The sequence below is a fragment of the Artibeus jamaicensis genome, unplaced genomic scaffold, assembly GCF_021234435.1.
Source record: "Artibeus jamaicensis isolate MK-2021 breed Jamaican fruit bat unplaced genomic scaffold, CSHL_Jam_final contig_387, whole genome shotgun sequence".
Classification (NCBI taxonomy): domain Eukaryota; kingdom Metazoa; phylum Chordata; class Mammalia; order Chiroptera; family Phyllostomidae; genus Artibeus; species Artibeus jamaicensis.
This window is the reverse complement of record NW_026521812.1, coordinates 47,225,897-47,237,629: the sequence shown is the minus strand read 5'-3', so window position 1 is coordinate 47,237,629 and position 11,733 is coordinate 47,225,897. Positions and strand designations below refer to the sequence as shown.

The following is an 11,733-nucleotide window of genomic DNA, read 5'->3' as shown; positions in this document are numbered from 1 at the left end:
ACATTGCTTAGAAAGGTTGACTCGGGGATTCTTTTTTTCACAAGTGACATGGAGGTGGCCCAAGGTGGTTTTTGTTCTTTAGCTCTTGAGAAGTAATGGAGTCATTTTTTGTCTTACTTCCTGTTTTCCTCACTAGCTGCTCCTTTGTTTGGGAAAGTCCACATACCTTTACATTTCAATTCTTTTTAAATATTTTTTTAATCCTGACCCAAAGAGTACATGTTTTCATTGCATTTAGAGAGAGAGGGAGGGAGGCAGGGAGAGACAGAGAGAGACAGACATTGATGTGAGAGAGAAGCATCAACTGGCTGCCTCCTGTATATGTCCTGACCAGGGATCAAACACGAAACCCTTTGGTTATGGATCCAACCAACCGAGCTATACTGGCCAGGGCCATTTTATTCCTTTTGAATTGACTACTAAAAATATCACAGAGGAAACTGAAAGGTCTAACTTAATAAGTGTATTTCACTATAGGAAAAGTGTTGTTGGCCTTTGTTTCTTTTGACATATCATTGTCGAGTGTTTGTCCTCAGTGCCATTATCTAATGCTCAGGGTTTTTTATGCAGTGCCAGCTTTACCTAAATTTTCAAATCCCTGACAAAATTTGAACTAATAACTTAACTTGTTGCACATAAATCTGTTCTTCTTTTCCCTCTTAAGGTATGATTTGATCAGTATTGCAGAAAACTTTATGATTAACCTTTTGGCATTTGTGAAAGACATTGAATTTTCTGTCTGGGAAAATTTTTTTTCTACCTGATATGGTCAATTAGATTTCCATAATACTGTTTGATATATGTTTTCTGTTTCTTAACCATCGATAAATATATCAAGTATTCAACATTCCTTCATTTCTTTTTGCTTTCTTCTGTTAAAACTATTTTAAACAGGTTTTGTGTGACTTGGAACCTTTCAGATGCTCACATTTATTTTGCTTATCAGTTGTCAGATGATGCAGCTATGTTTTCAGCCTAGTCTTTTACTTAAGGATTGGACTACACAAGAGTAGCCTTGGGAATTGTATGGAAGTAAAGGGGTGTATAGAAGAAGCATCTGAAGGTACAGAGGGCTCTGAAGTGTAGGTCAATAACATTTGTCATGGTGCAAGCTATTGTTGAATAGTTGGTCAGCAGTGGGAGAATAAGTAAATGAATGGCTTTGCTGTTTTCTTGGAGAGGTGATTTTTACATTTGGAGAGGGAATTATAAAATAGTGCACTGGACTTACAGTTAGGGTGATGACTCATAAATGGGTTTTAATGACATTCTTTCTGGATTTTTGTTCCTCTCCAGCAAAAGCTTCTTAGATTAAGTCATTCAAACTTCTGTCATTGTTGTCACCATCGCCATCATTATGACCATCACCGTCATCTCCCAGATATGTTCATAAAGCTTCTTTATTAGAAAAATTGAGTAATTATTGCTCTTGATAAATGCTTTTCCATTTTTTGCCTTTCCTTGTGTAATAAGCCAAGTTTCAAGAAATAACATATTCTGACATAAAATACAGGATACCTCCTATTATTGCATTTTTATTGCTTCTAGTCCTGATTGATTAAAACAAAATAACATAGTTTAGAAAGAGTATGCTTCTTTGGGAAAACCTGTTTCATTGGTTAGAAGTGTTTAATTAAATTATACCACTTAAAAAGTTGAGCCCTGCTGTTGATTTCATTAAAGTGAACTTATATTTGTGCAATGTGGTAAGAAAAGGTGTGAGTATATACTTTAATATTCTGACAGGTTTCACATATTTGTAATTCACAAATATCCAGGCTTTAAATAAAATATAAATTTTCAACCACATGTTCTCAATATATTTACTTGTAAAATTATTCTGACCTCACTTAGTGTTTAATGAACAATGAGAACTTGGTATCTTTCAAAATTTTGAGGTCATCATTGTGAATATCAGTTATGTATGGGCTGTAAGAATTCAAGAGATAGGAAGATTGAAATAGATACCCTGGAAGTTATTTTAAATAATTCCCTGATATTAACTTTGTTGTAATTATTACTAAGTTTAGAGAAAAATATGATTTTTGAATTTTCAGATTTGTATAAAGCTTATTAATTTTGTGTTATTTTGGAAACTTAATAACAATTTTTTAAGGAATTGTTATCTTAGATATATGTCTGTATAGAAGTTCCCCCATATCCACATTTTTGCTTTCCATGGTATCAGATATCTGCAGTCAACCATTGTCTAAAAATATTAAGGGAAATTTTGAGAAATAAACAGATCGTAAATTTTAAATGGGACACTGTTCTGAGTAGTGTGATGAAATCTCACCCAATCCAGGACTTGAATCATTCCTTTGTCCAGTGTATTCACACTTCATAGGCTACCTGCCTATTAGTCACTTAGTAGTCATCTGGGTTATCAGATCCACTGTCCTGCAGTGTTTGTGTTCAAGTAATTCTTATAGTAGCCTAACACACCATCAATATGCCTATGTCATTGTCCTCACTTCATCTCATCACGTAGGCATTGCATCATCTCACATCATCACAGGAAGAAGGGTGAGTATAGTACAGTGAGAGAGAGAAGGAAACCACATTTGCATAATGTTTATTACAGCATATTGTTATAATTGTTCTGTTTTATTGTTGTTAGCCTTTTACTATGCTTAACTTATAAATTAAATTTTATTATATGTGTATAAGAAGAAACATAGTATATGGAGAGTTCAGTACTATTCATGGTTTCAGGCATTCACTGGGGAACTTGGACAAATTCCCTGTGGAAAGGGGAGAACATCTGTATTATACTTTTAGGATAACCATTAGGTGAACTAGAAGGTATAATGTACAAGACATATTTGACAGATATAGAAGATATCTTGAAACCGGATAGCTTACAAAGGTCTACATATATGGCACCTGGGGAGCAGTCTGGACTTGTTTGAGCTGTCATCTTCTGGCAGGCTCAGTGTAGCACCTGCCTCACCTGCCCATGTACTTGCCTTGGGCCAGAAATGTGTACCTTTGAGGTATCAATTTGATTGACTACTTGACCTTTCCTATAATTCCACACCCTAAAACATGTTGATTTCTGTGACTAGAAAAGGCATGAGCTACCCCTAGCATTGTGCTGCCACCTATTTATTTTTCTTTTGTTTTTTAATCCTCACCTGAGAACATTTTTTCATTGCTTTTGAAGAGGAAGTGGGGGAGAAAGAAAGGGAGAGAAACATCAGCATGAAAGAGAAGCATTGGTCAGTTGCCTCTGGCACACACCCCAGCCAGGTGCTGAACCCATAACCCAGGCATGTGCCCTATTTGGAAATCAAACCCGAAGTTTTTCAGTTTACTGGATGATGTTCCAACCAAGTGAGCCAGGGCCAGCGCCTGTCACCTATTTCTTTACAGGCCAGGATCTTATCATAGAAGTTTAACACCAGAATGCTTATGATTCTATTTAGATTTTGCAATGGTAGCTTTGGCTTACATTTTTTCACTTGTTTTGAAGAAATGGGAATGATTATATTAAGTTAGAAAAAAATCTGTAGTTAACATTGAACTTTTAAGTGTTTAGCATATATTGCTAAAACTTACAGGCATATTAGTGAGTTACTCAGAAAATATTATCTTCAGATATCTTGCTGTTAAACTGTAAAATAATTCTTGGCCATATTGTAAAATTTAAGAAAAATAATTGACTGCCAAGTACACATTAACTTATACTCTTTTGTATGTAAAATAAAGAGAATAAGGGTCCTCATAATGATGTCCACATCCTAATCCCTGGAATTTATGAATATATTATGTTACATGAATGAAGGGTATTGTGAGGAGTTAAGGTTATTAACTGGCTGACCTTGGGATAAGGAGATTATCCTGAATTACCCACATGGGCTCAGTACTCACACAGAGTCCTTGTAAGTAAAGAGGGAAGCAGGAGCATTAGTGGCAAAATGAGAGAGATATTTGAAGATACTGTACTGCTGGCTTTAAAGATGAAGGAATGGGCCATAAGCCAAGAAATGCAGGTTGGAAAAGGCAAGGGGATGGATTCTTCTCCAGAGCTTTCACAAGGAACACAGGCCTGCCAGCACTTCCATTTTGGCCTAGTGAGACTCACCTCAGACTTCGGACCTCTACAGCTGTAACAATAGATTTTTGGTATTTGCATCCACTAAGTCTGTGGTAGGGTGGTATAGCAGCAATAGGAAATAGTCCACTAAGTTTATCATTTTATAGTGCTTTCACATCCATTATCTTATATATTTATACAATAACTCTGTGGAATGATTGTCATTCTTATTTCCATTTAGTAGATGAGAAAAGTGAGAAAATCAGGAATTTGCCCAAGGCCACAAAGCTAGTTAGCAGCACTGTAAACACCAGCACCCACCATTAAGTTGGGTATGGCTATGCTTTCATTCTTCATTTTCTCTCCTCACAATCTCAGATTTGTAAAACGAACCTAGGTTATGGGATATATGTAGACATTGCTTATGTAACTCCCCTGTCCCCTGCAGTTTTGCTCTAAATGGTGTCTCTTCCTGTCTGGATTCCTGCAGTTGCTTACTGTCGGACTCTTGACTCATCTGATCCTCCTCTAATCCACCTATTTCACCATCATCACAGTGATCTTTAAAAAATGCTAAAGATCTTTCAATGGCTTCTCAGGGATTTATAAGAAAGTACACATTCCTCACCATAGTCAGTAAGGCTCTTCTCTGTTTGGCCCCGATCCAGTCTTTTGGGCTGGATTATCTTTCTCCATTCCATCCAAAGCACACTTTGTTCCAGTCAGACAGACTCATTTGTAGTTTTTCAAGCACTTTTTATTCTGTTCCTCCCCTCTGTGCCTTAGTACCTGTCAGCACTTGGCCTAGAATACCCTTCTTCCATCTGGCTACCTCACCTATCCTTACAAATTAAGCTCTAGGATTAGCTCCTCAAAGAAACCTTTTCTCCTGTTCTGCTTCTGCCTTCCTTTCTTCTTGATAATTAAATATCCCTCACATAAATTAATCATAGTACATATCATACTGTACAGTAGCTATTGACTTGACTTGTTTTTGTTTTTTCCTTGTTAAAATCTATAGTCTTTGTGGCCACATACCATGCCTTACTCTGTTTATATACTCAGTGCTCAACACGGTCCCTGGTGGTGGCTTTGGGGCATCCCCTTATAACCTGGTAAGGGTGGAGTGGAGGTCTAGGCTCCCCACCTGGCCTTTGCTTGTGTGGCTGGAGTAGGCCACAGGGTTTTTTTTTTTTCTGTGGTATCTGGCTATATTAAGGAGGGAATTCTTTAAAAATGTTACATGTTACTAGGCTGCCTTTTTAATGTCCTTTGTTTAGAGAGAGTGGGCTTTCATAATTATTGTGTTTTTTTGATGTCTACTGTCATTTTGAGTTGATGGGGGTTTTTTAGTTCCAAATATGAGGCAAAAGAAAATAGGAAACTCACTTCTTTGTCCTTCTTTGGTCTTAGGGCCCATGGCCAGCCTGCCTGTCAGTTTTCTTAGGTTTGTTTAGATATAATGCCCAGAGTTTTTTAAGTTGGACTTAGTGAGAAGAACAGAGATAAGTCAGTCCACCTCCCGGAAGTGGAAACCACTAAATATACTTTTAAAAGTCAACTAATATTTTATACTTACAATAACAAAGACTTAGTCCTACTTCATACCACCCAGCTCCTTAGTACCACCCCTTAGAGATCATCATGGCTAGATCTTTATTTGTGTTCTGCCACCATTTACACATGTGTTTTTTAAATAAAAAGTTTCCACTGCTATTTGTCAGGTTTTTTTTAAAATCTGTTCACTGCGTATTATGGAAGATAAAATTCGGGTTGTACATAGTTGTCCTCCTCCACTTACTCTCCCGTTTTTACCATAATGTTTTGGTTAAATCAAGATCACATATTTATATTATTATAAATATGAAACTTTTAGCACTGAGACATGTCATACACAATTTCATTTCCTTTTTCTAAAGATTTAATTGCTTAAAATTAATACTTTTTCATTTGCTTATTTTTTGATGTACCTATAGTTGATTCTTCTTTCATATTCTTTGACACAATTACAAGCATCCTCTTAGTATGGCCAAATCATTAATTCATTTATCAGTTCCACCTCTTTTTTTTTTTAAGGCACATCTTCTAGAACCCTCAATCCTCCTGTTCTAATCTAGACATCGCTCTCCCTATGTCTGCCAATCAGCTTCACTCCAGGGACCTCTTTTAATCACCACCCTGCTTTCTCATGCTCCATCTGATAGTCCCTGTATCTCATGTATTTCTTTTCTTGCTTACAACTTGACTGAGGTGATGAACATTCTTTATAAACTCACTTAAAATGGATTCCTTGGATGTGAAATTTTAAAATGTTTGTTTGCTTTAAATATTTTATTAAAATAGATTTCCAGTTGGGAAATAATTTTTTCATATTATTTAAGGTACTGTTCTACTAACTTCTGGATTTCATTGTTGCTAATGAGAATTCCAATGTAATACTGATACAAATTCCTTGAATCTGGTCTACCCTCATGCACCCGCAGAGCATGTAGGATCTCTGTTGTTCCTGTTGCTATGTAACTAGAGGATGGTGCAGTTCAATGCAGGACTTTTAAAATTCCTTTTCTTGAGTCATTGTGAGTCTTTGAATCTGGGATTTCATCCTTCAATTCTGAAAAGTTTTTAATTAGTTTTTCTCATGTATTTCGGCCTTCTTTTTTCTCAGTTCCTTTGTTCTAAATCACATCTTCTAAATGGCTTATCTTTTTTATTATACTGTTTATGCTTGTTTTCTCTGTCAGATTTCCTTAATATCTTCTTCTGGCCACTCTATTGAGGTTTTTATTTCCACTGAAATATTTTTAGTTTTTGAGTTCTTGGTCTCCTGATTGTTTCTTTATGTAACTTCCTGTTCTTGTTTCATATACAGGGTCTGGCAGAAGAAACGCCTGCTCGAGTGTGGTTGGTAGGATAATAATATGGGTTCAATAATTTGTAGTTTTATTTTGAACATTTCACCTACAATGTCATGTGTTGTGCTTGAGTGTGTTATTGTTATGTTACAGAAATTACATTCTTATGATTTTGTAATAAATAGGGACATTTCTTCTGCCGGACCCTGTATCATAACATATAAAATATTTATATTTTCTTTTATCATTGTTTTGCCTCTATTTTCTTCTGGTCTTGACTTCATATCTCAGCTGATCAGTGTTTTTCCTATTTGAGGCTTTGAACTAACCTGGAAAGTTGGATAAGATTTAAACTGGCCACCCGGCAGATGATTAGTGGGAGGACTTGGGGGAGGGTACGCAGACTGCTTGAGCGAGGCCATGAAGCAGGGGGAAGCAGGGAGAGCCCTGCAACTGCCGTGGCTTTGGGGAGTTAGTTGGGAAGGAGTGGAGCTCAGCAAGGAATGAATCTAACATGATGAACAAGGGCCAGGTAATGAAGATTCTTGTATGTTTTGTAATACTTGAGTTTCTTCTATAGGCCAAAGATCTTTAGGTGTACAATTTAAAATTATATGTACATTTTTATATATAGGGGTATGTGCTCTTTCACTTAGGGAAGTGTGATCCTCAAAATTATTGGGTTGGCCAAAAAGTCTGTTTAGTTTTTTCCCATAATATAAGACACATTTTTCATTTTCACCAAAAAGTTTATCGATTTGGGTATTTTGAGTGTGTTGTCTCTCTCCCGCTAATGGCTTCTAGTGGCAGTGTGGCTTCTAGAGACCAGGGTGCTGCTAAACATCTTCCAATGCTTAAGACAGCCCAAAGTAAAGAATTATTTGGCCAAAATGTCAGTAGTACCAAGAAACTTCGCAGACCACTTTTGACACGTTTGATCAGTCACAGCACCTTCTCTATATACTGCACAAATCTTTTTTTGCATTTCAGTTGTGTTTTCAGTTATTATTGAAATAGTGAAACATATTACACCAGAAGTGTTGTGTGTCTTCTTCCATATTCAATATTAAAATGTCTACAGAACAATTCACTAATTTAGATAAGTTTTTTAAAAATGCATGCTGAGAGGGGAGAGGGAAGGGAATTTAAGGGGAAAAACGAGGAGGGATTTTGAAGAACAAGTATGAAAGACACAGGGATGAGGACTGTGGGGGGGGGAATGGGAGGGAGGTGGGGAGACGGGGCGGAGGGGGGTTGGGATGGGATAAATTGACAAAAGAAAACTGTACTTGAAAAATAACTCAATAAATTTTAAAAAAATGCATGCTGATATGACAGCTGTCACAATGTAATCTAACAAAATTGTTTCAAATGAAGTTAGAGATAACAAAGCACTACTAGAGCCATCATGTGGAAATAACTAAACGAACTCTTTGGCCAACCCAATAAATAACACTTGGGAAATCATTGAGACTGATTGGCACATCCCGCCCAAATACATATCTTTTCATCCAAATCCTACTCACTTTTCAAAACATGGCTCAAAGCTTACTTCACTAATAAATTCTTCCTTATCAATTTGATCCTGAAATAGGCTCCTCTTCTGAACTTCTACTGCTATTATTGTCAACATAATTCACTTTTCAATTTGCCATATGCTATCTTACTTCGGCTTATCTAGAATGGCTGAGATTTAAAAAAAATTATTTAGCTTTTCATATGTTTTTATCACAGAGATTAATAGCCTAAGTTAGAATCCCAAAGCTTTTTTTATTAGTGTTGACCTTAAGTTAACTAACATGAACTTCCACGTATATGAAATGGAAATAAGAAATATGATTATTATCATATGACTCATAGGGCTGCTGGGAATTTTCATCAAGTAAATGCAAATGAAGTGTTTAGCATAGTATTTGGTATCATTTAAGGGTCTAATAAATATTTCTTTTTGCTACTCTTCTTCTTGAGAAAGGGATCATATCCTGTTTTCCCCACTATTCTTGCTATAATGCTAAGCAAATATTAAGAACAAAATGTAGCATTTGTTTAGTTAAATACAAGACAATGAAAATAAATGACAGGTTATATACTGTATGTGCTCCCATATACTTAAGTGCTATCTTCTGACTTTTGATCAAATGTCTGTATTTAGAACATTTAGCAGCAATTCTGTCTTAATTGACGTTGTAATGACATTTCTGAAGCTTCTCTGTGTAGCAGGTAGCTAGACATCATCTCATGATCCTTCCACAGACATAAAAAATAATGAAATCTTGTCATTTTCAACAACATGGTTTATTCTTGAAGATACTGTGCTAAGTATAGTAAGTCATACAGAGAAAGACAAATACCATTTGTTTTCCCTTGTATGTGGAAATAAACAACAAAATGAAATGGAAAGCTGAACAAACAAAACAACAAAATCAGACTCACAAGCATAGAGAACAGAGTGATAATTGTCAGAGGACAGGGAGGTTGGGGAGTGGGTGCAATCAGTGAAGGGAATCCAGACGTATGAACTTCCAGATATAAAACAAACAAATCAAGGGGATGTAATATACAGCAAGGGGGATACAGACAATATGATATCAAATTTGTGCAGTGAAAGATGGTAAGCACTTATTGTGGTGATCATTTAGTAATGTATATAAAAGTAGGACCTTCTGTCGTACAACTGACACTAATGTAGTATTGCTTGTCAATTACACTTTAGAAAAAAGAAAAATTAGCCTTACTAGTTAGTTCCGGAAGAGGGAATGGAGGTCAGATGCTTAAAGGTAAAATAAGGAGGATTGGTCAGAAGTGTGCTTTGGAAATACTCACATAAGGGTATGCCCCTCCCACAACTAGGAAAAGACTGGAGATTTGTTCTTGGGAAATAATTTTTAAAGGTATTTTATTGGACAAATTAGAGCTGAGGGTGAAGGTACTACATGTATTTTAAAAACTGGGATTAAGTGAACATAGGTGTACAGTTGTTGATACTTTCCCAACTCCCTCCCTCCATTTGGCTCCAGAACACTAGCAGTAAGACCTTTATTACTTAGCAGAAAGGAATTCTTTCCCAGAGAAATTGACTGTCACAAGAGGAAAAATATGAATGTACTGATAAGAAAGGTTCCCTAAAGGCAACAAAGCAGCCAGATCACAAAAGCTTCATGTGCAGCAGCTACACCCACAAACCAACAGCTTTCACTAAACTTTCAGCCTTTGCTCTTACAATGCAGGATTAGCAGATACCTGAGGAAAGTATCTAGTGTGAGAGTTCGATACTGAAAACAACTGGATGGGACCACAGAACAGGAAATGCATAACTTAAATATAAATAAATATATATTCACACACACATGTATATGCCCTGGTGTGGCTCAGTGGATTGAGTTCTGCCCTGGGAACCAAAAGGTTGCTGGTTCGATTCCTGGTGAGGGCACATTCCTGGGTTGCAGGTCAAGTCCCCAGTTGAGGGCATGTGAGAGGCAACCAATTGATGTATCTGTCAAATGTGGTTGTTTCTCTCATTCTCTTTCTCCTTCCTTCCTGTCCCCTCTCTCTAAAAGTAAATAAATAAAATCTTTAAAATATATATATATATACACCTACATATATATGTGTGTGCCTATATATATTTACATACATACACATACATACATATTCTCAGAAAGATAACAGCATGTTTGCAACCATGAGAAAATGGTGCCTTAAAATAAAATTTTTAGCCCTGACTGGTGTGGCTCAGTGGATTGAGCATGGGCCTGTGAACCAGAGGATCGCGGTTTGATTCCCAGTGAGGGCACATGCCTGGGTTGCAGGCCAGTTCCCGGCAAGGGACGCACAAGGGGCAACCATACATTGATGTTTCTCTCCCTCTCTCCTTCCCTTCCCCTCTAAAGATGAATAAATAAAATCTTTAAAAATAAATAAAAATTTTAGGAATAAAAAAGAGGTTTTGAGAAATTAAAAATATGATAGTGAAAAAACATACATTTTTGGGTACTTAGGTAGGAAAACCTCCTAGAAAATGGAGGAAAAGGAAAACAAAATATGAGAGCAAAAGAAATTAAACTAGATAGCCACTTTTGGGAGTCCAGCATTTCAATAACGAGTTACAGAAAGAGGGAACAGAGAAAATAACAGGAAATCACTGAGGATACAATTTAAGAAATTTCTTAAAAGTGAAAAACCTGTGTTTACAAACAGAAAGCCCCCCAAGTGCTTGCACTTGCATGAAAATAGCCCTGTACTAAGGCCGTCAATAATGGGATAAAGAAAAGACACCATATGCTTCCAGAGAAGAGGGGAAATAGGGGAAGTTCACGAACAAAACATCAGGAATATAAATATTTCAGATTTTTCAAAAGCAAAACAATGGAAAAACTGTGGACAGTGGAGCCTTCTCAAATATTCTCCAGGAAATTTATTTTTAACTCAGAATTTGATACCTGATCAAACTACCAGTCAAGTGTAAGGGTAAATGAAGGTATTTTCAGGCACACTAGGTCTCAGAATACATCTCCCAATGCACACTTTTCTGAACACTATTGAATGATATTCTTCGACAAAATGAGTTAGTAAACCCCGAAAAAAGACATAAGCTACAGAAACTAAGGAACAACAAAATGAGAGACGATGATGCTGAAAGGCGATTTCAGAATGACAGCTATACACTAGGCCTAGAAAGCAACCATTAAGGATTGGAATTAAGTCAGAGGATTCCAGGAGACACCTTCTATGAAAATGAAATTGATGAAAGGGTATCAGTAGACATGTTGGGGAACAGATTAAGACAATCCATGAAGAGTTTTGGGTGAATTTTTTATTGAGGGCATACTAAGCCAGTGAATA

The 11,733-nt window shown here is 36.5% G+C and overlaps 1 protein-coding gene across 1 annotated transcript in view; it reads left to right on the top strand.

Annotated features, from left to right (window-relative positions):
- Positions 1-11,733, top strand: part of MEI4 (meiotic double-stranded break formation protein 4) — a 141,288-nt gene that overhangs the window by 38,459 nt on the left and 91,096 nt on the right. The gene's annotated exons all lie outside the window — the stretch shown is intronic.